Below are 11,826 nucleotides of genomic sequence, written 5' to 3'. Positions count from 1 at the left end.
CTGCTGATGCTAAGTCACTTCAGTTGTGTCCAACTCTGTGTGACCCCATAGATGGCAGCCCACCAGGCTCCACCATCCCTGGGATTCTCCAGGCAAGAACACTGGAGTGGGTTGCCACTTCCTTCTCCAATGCATAAAAGTGAAAAGTGAAAGTGAAGTAGCTCAGTCGTGTCTGACTCTTAGCGACCCCATGGACTGCCATTCTAGGAAAATGCAATTGAATCACAATGAGATAATACTACACATCTATCCAGTGACTAAAATTAAATATATATATATATATATGTATAAATCAAATACATGTAAGGATTTGCAGAGACTAGATCATTCATAATTGCTGGTATGGATGTAAAATGGCACAGTTATTCTGATTGGGCAGTTCCTTTTAAATCTAAAAATGGACACTACATAGGACCTAGCAATTGTATTCTTGGGCATTTATTCCAGAGAAATGAGAACTTATAGTCACAAAGATACATGTATACCTGTGCTCATAGCACTTCATTTGTAATAGGCCCAAACTGGAAATTACCTAAATATCCTTCAGTGTGTTAAACAATCTGTAACATACCAATACCATGGAATACTACTCAGCAGTTAAAAGGGAAAATACACTGATACATGTAACAACTTGGATAAAGCTTAAAGAAATTATCCAGAGTGAAAAACTATAACCAAATATCAAACTCCGATATATAGTGAATATATATAAAATACATATATAATGTTACATGTAACAGTTTTTTGATTAATTAATTTGACTGCATCGGATCTTTGTTGCAGCATGTGGGACCTTGCATTGTGGCACTAGGGCTTAGTTGCCCCCCAGCTTGTGGGATCTTAGTTCCCAGATTGGAGATTGAACCCCTGTCCCCTCCATTGGAAGGTAGATTCTTAAACACTGGGTCACCAGGGAAGACCGTATTATAGGTTTCTTAAAAATCTAACCAGTATATGATTCTTGAAATAATGGAACAATAGAGATAGAGAAAAGATTAGTGGTAGTCAGAGTTTATTAAAAGGTGGGAGTGACTGTAGCTGTAAAGATTAACACATGGGAGCCCTATGTGATGTAGAATTCTATTTCTTGATTGTGGTGGCAGTTACATGAAAATATATCATAAAATTGCATGGGAATTTACACATACACATCCAAATGAGTACATGTATAGCTGGTGAAATATGAATAAACTCTGAGTTGAACCAGTAATAGTTGCCTGATTTTGGTATTGTGCTATTATTACATAAGATATCAACACAGAGAGTGTTGGATATGTGGTAAATTGGACCCTCTTTTACATTCCACTGCAACTTTCTGTGCATCTATAATTTTTCAAAATAAATCTTTCAGAGTTGTCAGCAGTTCATTTAAGATCCTACATAGCTTGAAGAGGGCTTCCCAGGTGGCACTAGTGGTAAAGAACCAATCTGCCAGGGCAGGATATGTAAAGGATGCAGGTTCGATCCCCAGGTCAGAAAGATCCCCTTGTGCAGTACATAGCAACTTACTCTACTATTCTTGCCTGGAGAATCTGATGGACAGAGGAGCCTGGGTGGGCTACAGTCTGTGGGGTCACAAAGAGTTGGACACGAAGCAACTTAGCATGCTCATAGCTTGAAGAAGATGCTTCTGGCTTTCTAACCTCTCCAGGGCTAGAGCTCTTTGCCTACTATACTCTCCAAACTTCTAGCAAGTAATGTTCTGGTGTAGGGGTAGGAGGACAATGTCAGGTTGTGAAACTTATTATCAGGTATACAAATTCTGTAACTAAAGAGATATACTGATCTACCATTTGGGAAACCCCATGTTATGTGGAAAGTTGAATTTATAACCTTAGTGAGTGAAAGTCACTCAGTCATGTCTGACAATTTGCTCCCCCATGGACTGTAGCCCATCAGGCTCATCTGTCATGGAATTCTCCAGGCAAAAATACTGGAGTGAGTAGCCATTCCCTTCTTTAGGGGATCTTCCAGGGATCCAACTCAGGTCTCCCACATTGCAGGTGGATAATTTACCATCTGAGCAACAGGGAAGCTCATGATAACCTTAGTAAAATGTGAATTCCTCTTTTCTTTCCTGAACCACATTTCCTGTGCTCACTACAAATTATAAACTGTGTTGAGATGGAATTCTAGGGGAAAGCATCCAATGTACCTGTTGGCACATCTTCGTTATTAATGGTCATATTCTACCTTCCTGAAAGGTTTTTAAAGGACAGAACTATTTTTCTACCTCTAATTACAGTTTAATAACTTAAAAATTTTCCACACAGTCAAAGGCTTTAGTGTAGTCAATGAAGCAGAAGTAGATGTTTTTCTGGAACTCTCTTGCTTTTTTGATAATCCAACAGATGTTGGCAATTTGATCTCTGGTTCCTCTGCCTTTTCTAAATCCAGCTTGAACATCTGGAAGTTCATGGTTCACGTATTGCTGAGGCCTGGCTTGGAGAATTTTGAGCATTATTTTGCTAGCGTGTGAGATGAGTGCAATTGTGCACTAATTTGAACAGTCTTTGACATTGCCTTTCTCTGGGATTGGAATGAGAACTGACCTTTTCCAGTCTGTGGCCACTGTTGAATTTTCCAAATTTGCTGGCATACTGAGTGCAGCACTTTAACAGCATCTTCTTTTAGGATTCGAAATAGCTCAACTGGAATTCCATCACCTCCACTAGCTTTTTTTGTAGTGATGCTTCCTAAGGCCCACTTGGCTTCACATTTCCAGATGTCTGGCTGTAGGTGAATGATCACACTATTGTGGTTATCTGGGTCATGAAGATCATTTTTGTATAGTTCTTCTTGGTATTCTTGCCACCTATTCTTAATATCTCCTGCTTCTTTTTTGTCCATAACATGTCTGTCCTTTATTGTGCCCATCTTTGCAGAGATGTTCCCTTGGTATCTCTAATTTTCTCAAAGAGATATATAGTCTTTCCCATTTTATTGTTTTCCTCTAACAATTCTTTGCATTGTTCACTTAAAACTTTCTTATATGTCCTTGCTATTCTTTGGAATTCTGCATTCAAATGGATGTATCTTTCCTTTTCTCCTTTGCCTGTAGCTTCTCTCCTTTCCTCAGCTATCTGAAGGCCTCCTCAGATAACCATTTTGCCTTTTTGCATTTCTTTTTCTTGGGGATGGTCTTGATCCCTGTCTCCTATACAACGTCAGGAACCTCCATCCATAGTTCTTCAGGCACTCTGTCTATCAGTTCTAATCCCTTGAATCTGTTTGTTACTTTGACTGTATAATCTGAAGGGGTTTGATTTAGGTCGTACCTGAATGGTCTGGTGGTTTTCCTACTTTCTTCAACATAAGTCTGATTTTGGCAATAAGGAGGTCATGATCTGAGTCATAGTCAGCTAATGGTCTTGTTTTTGCTGACTGTATAGAGCCTCTCCACCTTTGGGTGCAAAGAATATAATCAATCTGATTTTGGTGTTGACCATCTGGTGACGTCCATGTGTAGAGTCTCTCTTATGTTGTTGGAAAACAGTGTTTGCTATACCCAGTGCATTCTCTTGGCAAAACTCTATTAGCCTTTGCCCTGCTTCATTCTGTACTCCAAGGCCAAATTTGCCCATTACTCCAGGTATCTCTTGACTTCCTACTTTTGCATTCTAGTCCCCTATAATGAAAAGGACATCTCTTTTGAGTGTCAGTTCTAGAATGTCTTGTAGGACTTCATAAAACTGTTCAATTTCAGCTTATTCAGCATTACTGGTCAGGGCATAAACCTAGATTACTGTGATATTGAATGGTTTGCCTTGGAAACAAACAGAGATCATTGTGTCATTTTTGAAATTATATACAAGTACTGCATTTCGGAGTACGTCAAGGCTGTATATTGTCACCCTGCTTATTTAACTTCTATGCAGAGTACATCATGCGAAATGCTGGGCTGGAAGAAGCACAAGCTGGAATCAAGATTGCCAGGAGAAATCTCAATAACCTCAGATATGCAGATGACACCACCCTTATGGCAGAAAGTGAAGAGGAACTAAAAAACCTCTTGATGAAAGTGAAAGTGGAGAGTGAAAAAGTTGGCTTAAAGCTGAACATTCAGAAAATGAAGATCATGGCATCTGGTCCATCACTTTCCCATCACTTCATAGGAAATAGGTGGGGAAAGAGTGGAAACAGTGTCAGACTTTATTTTTTTTGGACTCCAAAATCACTGCAGATGGTGATTGCAGCCCCGTGGCATATCCATACAATTGAATGAAAGTGAAAATTAGTCCTAAGTCCTGTCTGACTCTTTGGGACCCCGTGGACTGTAGCCCACCAGGCTCCTCTGTCCATAGGATTCTCCAGGCAGGAATACTGAAGTGGGTTGCCATTCTCTTCTCTGGGGGATCTTCCTGACCCAGAGATCAAACCCAGGTATCCTGCATTGCAGGCAGATTCTATACCACTGAACCACCAATGGAATACTACTCAGCAATTAAATAAACAAACTATTGATTCTTAACAATAATTTGGATGGATCTTAGGGCATTAAGCAAAGTGGTGGTTTAGTTGCTCAGCTCAGCTCAGTTCAGTTCAGTTCGGTTGCTCAGTCGTGTCCGACTCTTTGCAACCCCATGAATCGCAGCACGCCAGGCCTCCCTGTCCATCACCAAGTGTCTGACTCTTATAGACCCCATGGACTGTAGCCCATCAGGCTCCTCTGTCCATAGGATCTTCTAGGCAAGAGTACTGGAGTGGGTTATCATTTCCTTCTCCAGACCCAGGACTGAACCCACATCTCTTGTGTCTCCTGCATTGGAAGGTGTGTTCTTTACCAACTGAGCAAGGAGGAAAGTCCTTAAGCAAATGGAAAAAGCCAATTTCAAAAGTTGCGTACTGTAAGATTTCATTTGTATGACATTACATAAATGACAAAATTATAGAAATGGAGGACACATCAGTGGTTGTTGGAAGTTAGGAAATGAGCAGGAAGATGTGACTACAAAGGGGCAGGATGAGGAAGTTCTTTTGTGAGAAAGAAATCCTGTGTTTTGATTGTGGTGGTGGTTATATGCATCAATGTTGTTGCTGTTCAGTCACAAAGTCATGTCAATTCCTTGTGACCTCATGGACTGTAGCACACCAGGCTTCCCTGTCCTTCACTATCTCCTGGATTTCGCTCAAAGTGATGTCTATTGAGTTGGTGATGCTATCTAACCATCTCATCCTCTCTGCTCTCTTCTCCTTTTGCTTTCAATCTTTCCCAGCATCAGGGTTTTTTCCAATGAGTTGTCTCTTCACATCAGGTGGCCAAAGTATTAGAGCTTCAGCTGTGAATCAATACATGTGATTAAATGGGCTTCACTGGTGGTTCAGTGGTGGGGAATCCATCTGCCAGTGAAGGAGCTGCAGGAGATTAGAGTTGGATCCCTGGGTTGGAAAGATCCCTTGGAGGAAGACGTGGCGGCCCACTCCAGTGCTCTTGCCTGGAGAATCTCACAGACGGAGGAGCCTGGTGGGCTAGAGTCCATGGAGTTGCAAAGAGCTGGACATGACTGAGTGACTGAACATGCATGCACATACACAAAGACATACAAAAACTGAGGGCATGCAAAAAATAAATAAATAAATAAAAGACACTTGCTTCTTGGAAGAAAAGTTATGACCAACCTAGATAGCATATCAAAAGCAGAAACATTACTTTGCCAACAAAGGTCCATCTAGTCAAGGCTATGGTTTTTCCAGTGGTCATGTATGGATGTGAGAGTTGGATTGTGAAGAAGGCTGAGTGCTGAAGAATTGATGCTTTTGAACTGTGGTGCTGGAGAAGACTCTTGAGAGTCCCTTGGACTGCAAGGAGATCCAACCAGTCCATTCTGAAGGAGATCAGCCCTGGGATTTCTTTGGAAGGACTGATGCTAAAGCTCAAACTCCAGTACTTTGGCCACCTCATGCGACGAGTTGACTCATTTGAAAAGACTCTGATGTTGGGAGGGATTGGGGGCAGGAGGAAAAGGGGATGACAGAGGATGAGATGGCTGGATGGCATCACTGACTTGATGGACTTGAGTCTGGGTGAACTCTGCGAGTTGGTGATGGACAGGGAGGCCTGGCATGCAGCGATTCATGGGGTCGCAAAGAGTCGGACACGACTGAGTGACTGAACTGAACTCAACTGCATTTCAGATTATTTTGATGACTATGAGGGCTACTCTGTTTCTTCTAAGGGCAGTAATAGATATAATGGTCATCTGAGTTAAATTCACCCATTCCAGTCCATGTTAGTTCATTGATTCCTAAAATGTTGATTTTCACTCTTGCCCACTCCTGTTTGACCATTTCCAGTTTACCTTGATTCATGGACCTAACATTCCAGGTTCCTATGCAATATTCCTCTTAGAGCATTGGATTTTACTTCCATCATTAGTCACATCCACAACTGGGTGTTGCTTTTGCTTTTGCTGCCATCTTTTCATTCTTCCTGGAGTGATGTCTCCACTCGTCTCCAGTAGCATTTTGGGCACCTACTGACCTGGGGAGTTCATCTTTCAGTGTCTCTTTGCCTTTTCATACTGTTCATGGGGTTCTCAAGGCAAGAATATTGAAGTGGTTTGCCATTCCCTTCTCCAGTGGAACACGTTTTGTCAGAACTCTCCACCATGACCTGTCCATTTTGGGTGGCCCTACATAGCATGGCTCATAATTTCATTGAGTTGGAAAAGGCTGTGGTCCATGTGATAGGTTTGATTAGTTTTCTGTGATTGCGGCTTTCATTCTATCTGTCCTCTGTTGGATTAGGATAGAGGCTTATGGAAGTTCCTGATGGGAGAGACTGATTTTGGGGAAAACTGGGTCTTATTCTGTTGGGCAGGGCCATGCTCAGCAAATCTTTAATCCAATTTTCTGTTGATGGGTAGAGTTGTATTCCCTCCCTGTTGATTGACCTGAGAGCAAACTATGGATTTAATGAAGATAATGAAAATTCTTAAAGAGATGGGAATACCAGACCATCTGACCTGCCTTCTGAGAAATCTGTATGCATATCAAGAAGCAACAGTTAGAACTGGACATGCAACAACAGACTGGTTCCAAATCATGAAAGGAGTATGTGAAGGCTGTATATTGTTTGCCACCCTGCTTATTTAACTTATATGCAGGGTACATCATGAAAAATGCTGGGCTGAATGAAGCATAGGCTGAAATCAAGATTGCTGGGAGAAATATCAATAACCTCAGATATGCAGATGACACCACCCTTATGCAGAATTCAAAGAAGACCCAAAGAGTCTGTTGAAGAAAGTGAAAGAGGAGAGTGAAAAATTTGGCTAAAACTCAACATTCAGAAAACTAAGGTCATGGCATCGAGTCCCATCACTTGATGGTATATAGATGGGGAAACAATGGAAACAGTGACATTTATTTTTTGGGGCTCCAAAATCACTGCAGATGGTGATTGTAGCCATGAAATTAAAAGATGCCTGATCCTTGGAAGAAAAGCTATGAACAACCTAGACAGCGTATTAAAAAGCAAAGACATTACTTTGCCAAAAAAAGTCCATCTAGTCAAAGTTATGGCTTTTCCAGTAGTCACATATAGATGTGAGAGTTGGCCTATTCAGGATGGGGAACACATGTATATCTGTGGCAGATTCATTTTGATATATGGCAAAACCAATACAATATTGTAAAATTAAAAAAATTAAATTAAATTAAAAAAAGGAGAAAAAAAATAATAAAGAAAGCAGAGCACTGAAGAATTGATGCTTCAGTTGAACTCTGGTTTTGGAGAAGATTCTTGAGAGTCCCTTGGTCTGCAAGAAGACCCAAGCATTTAATCCTAAAGGAAATCAGTCCTGAATATTCATTGGAAGGATTGATGCTGAAGCTAAAACTCCAATATTTTGGCCACCATATATGAACTAAATTAAATCCCTTATGATTATACAGTGGAAGTGAGAAATAGATTTAAGGGACTAAATCTGATAGAGCACCTGATGAACTATGGACAGAAGTTTGTGACATTGTACAGGAGACAGGGATCAAGACCATCCCAAAGAAAAAGAAATGCAATAAAGCAAAATGGCTGTCTGAGGAGGCCTTACAAATAGCTATGAAAAGAAGAGAAGTGAAAAGCAAAAGAGAAAAGGAAAGATATACCCATTTGAATGCAGAGTTCCAAAGAATAGCAAGGAGAGAAAAGAAAGCCTTCCTCAGCAATCTATGGAAAGAAATAGAGGAAAAGAATAGAATGGGAAAGACTAGAGATCTCTTCAAGAAAATTAGAGACCCAAGGGAATATTTCATGCAGAGATGGGCTCAGTAAAGGACAGAAATCATATGGACCTAACAGAAGGAGAAGATAAGATATTAAGAAGAGGTGGCAAGAATACACAGAAGAACTGTACAAAAAAGATCTTCATGACCAAAATAATCACGATGGTGTGATCACTCACCTAGAGCCAGACATCCTGGAATGTGAAGTCAAGTGGGCCTTAGGAAGCATCACTACGAACAAAGCTAGTGGAGATAATGGAATCCCAGTTGAGCTATTTCAAATCCTAAAAGATGATGCTGTGAAAGTGCTGCACTCAGTATGTCAGCAAACTTGGAAAACTCAGCAGTGGCCACAGGACTGGGAAAGGTCAGTTTTCATTCCAATCCCCAAAAAAGGAAATGCTAAAGAATGCTCAAACTACTGCACAATTGTACTCATCTCACACACTAGTAAAGTAATACTCAAAATTCTCCAAGCCAGGGCTCAGAAATATGTGACCTTGAATTTCCCGATGTTCGAGCTCGTTTTAGGAAAGTCAGAGGAACCAGAGCTCAAATTGCCAACATCCGCTGGATCATGGAAAAAGCAAGAGAGTTCCAGAAAAACATCTATTTCTGCTTTATTGATTATGCCAAAGCCTTTGTGTGGATCACAATAAACTGTGGAAAATTCTGAAAGAGATGGGAATTCCAGACCACCGGACCTGCCTCTTGAGAAACCTGTATGCAGATCAGGAAGCAACAGTTAGAACTGGACATGGAACAACAGACTGGTTCCAAATAGGAAAAGGAGTACGTCAAGGCTGTATATTGTCACCCTGCTTATTTAACTTCTATGCAGAGTACATCATGAAAAATGTTGGGCTGGATGAAGCTCAGGCTGGAATCAAGATTGCTGGGAGAAATATCAATAACCTCAGATATGCAGATGACACCACCCTTATGGCAGAAAGTGAAAAAGAACTAAAGAGCCTCTTGATGTAAGTGAAAGAGGAGAGTGAAAAAGTTGGCTTAAAGCTCAACATTAAGAAAACGAAGATCAGGCATCCGGTCCCATCACTTCATGGCAAATAGATGGGGAAACAATAGCTGACTTTATTTTGGGGAGCTCCAAATCACTCAGATGGTGATTGCAGCCATGAAATTAAAAGACGCTTACTCCTTGGAAGGAAAGTTATGACCAACCTAGACAGCATATTAAAAAGCAGAGACATTACTTTGCCAACAAAGGTCTGTCTCGTCAAGGCTATGTTTCTTCCAGTGGTTATGTACGGATGTGAGAGTTGGGCTATAAAGAAAGCTAGATGCCAAAGAATTGAGGCTTTTGAATTGTGTTGGCGAAAACTCTTTAGAGTCCCTTGGACTGCAAGGAGATCCAACCAGTCCATCTTAAAAGAGACCAGTCCTGGGTGTTCATTGGAAGGACTGATGTTGAAGCTGAAACTCCAATATTTTGGCCACCTGATGAGGAGAGCTGACTCATTTGAAAAGACCCTTTTGCTGGGAAAGATTGAAAGTAGGAGGAGAAGGAGATGACAGAGGATGAGATGGTTGGATGGCATCCTTGACTTGATGGACGTGAGTTTGAGCAAGCTCTGGGAGTTGGTGATGGACAGGGAGGCCTGGCATGCTGCAGTCCATGGAGTTGCAAAGAATCAGACACTACTGAGCGACTGAAATGAACTGAATTACAGTTTCATGAAACCACTAACATAAAGACCTTTTTCTGTTTTAGCTTCATTTTCCATTCTGAAATGTTTAAAGTTACTTCTTCCTCCCCAAGTGAATTCTTTTTGAATAACTAGTTCTAAGGGTTCTATTTTTTTTCCTTTTACTTCTCTCTGTTTTAAGCATACAGAATTACATTTGCTTAACTCAGGGACTGCTGAAATTTCATGGGGATTTGGGGAGTAGGAGGCATCCTGGCATAGATATCGTTATTACTTTTTGATCTGCCTCCAGTAAGCATTCTAACAATTCCTCCCACACCTTCCGCTAAAAGTTTTCTCCTCAGGCTAATTGACTGTTAATGGAAGGTAAGTAAGGCATTTAAACATCTGCGTCTTCTGTAAATAAGTATACATGATTTATATCACCCTCTTAAAAAACAGGATTTAGGTAGCAGTCATTCTGTTTTTTTTGGGGGGGGGGCGTTGTTTGTTTTTTCTCCATCACATCAGAAATTGGGTGTGTGGGATGGATTGAGAAGCAGATTTTTTTTCTACTTGAGTTCTTCCAGGGCCAGAAGTGACCTGCTAAAGTAGAAGTTATAGGGGTATACAAAGAGCTAGTTTTTTAAATATAATCTATAATTTAATTTTATTTGGAAAAAAAACTTACCTTTTCATTTGAAAGTAGAGCGTTAGCCACAGAAATTAATTCCTTTTCTGTGAAAATTAACTCGTGAATTAAGATTTTGATGGATTAGGAGTATATAAGCACAGCATCTCATCTCTGAACTAATTTTTGGCCTCTTTAACACACCAACTTTAAAATGACAAATTACACCCTTTATTTTTCCTGGCAAAATAAATAAATAAAGATAAGTTCATTTAATTAGACTTCTTTCAAACTTGCTATGGAAATAGCTAGTCATTAGTGAAAAATGAAGCAGAATCTCTGGAGTAGGATGTGCTCTGACTGTGTATTGTTACAAGATGGACCAAGAAATGAATGAGTGGCTCCCCAAGAGAAACACATTCTATGCACATGGTTATCTCAGCCAGTTGTTTGGAAACAAACATTTTATGAAATATAAATAATTCAGTTAATTTCAGCAAGCAGTCCCTTATTTTGTTACTCCCTTGAAGCTGTTGCTTTTCTCAGGTTACTCTTATTGTTTAAGCATCAATCAGCTTTTACAATAACTTTCAACTTGCCCTTCCCAATTTCCCCAGATGCAGATTGTAGTCATTATTATCCCCAGAGTTAACTTTCTCAAATGTAGATCTTACTATGATACCCTCTTTAAAAATACCTCCTTATGTTTTAGCCTTGCTGGCTGTCTGTGCCATGGGTAGCAGCTTTACTGTGGCTTGCTCTAAGATTTCCCTGTAATATGTGAACAGTATGTGAAGCCAGATCATAAACAATTGCACCTATTCCGGGAATGGTAATTTTACTTAAAAGTTGGATAAACTCTTTAAATAAAAAAATACTGATTTATTATAGAATAGCGTGAAATGCCATATGATTTTCACATTAAGAGAAGAAGCCTCAAAGAAATGTCATGCTTGTAAAATCAATCTTCTTTGGATTTTGTGTTCAATCTCCTTATCATAGTGTATAATTCTTTTAACAATTGGACACCAGCTAACACCATATCCTGCAACTCCTTACCACTTTCATTCTCTGAGCTATCTCTGACGGACCACTAGTACCATTCCCCAAACTTCCCATGTTTCCATGTTCAACATTCCCATGTTCAAACTTCCCAGAGTTCATCTCTGAACTCTCATGCTGTTCTCTTTGCATAAAATACCATTTCCCATTTCTCTGAATTGTGAATTGCTATTCATCTTTAAAGTTTACAAACTCATTCAAGCTACATATATTATTCCTTCCTCTGTATCTTAAAAAATATTTCCCATAAATCTATTCAAG

Source organism: Bos grunniens, chromosome 21 (genome assembly GCF_055505025.1).
Source record: "Bos grunniens cultivar Pamir isolate PY7600 chromosome 21, Bosgru_T2T1.0, whole genome shotgun sequence".
In the NCBI taxonomy this organism is placed as follows: domain Eukaryota; kingdom Metazoa; phylum Chordata; class Mammalia; order Artiodactyla; family Bovidae; genus Bos; species Bos grunniens.
The sequence above is the reverse complement of the archived record's forward strand: the minus strand, read 5'-3'. Positions refer to the sequence as shown.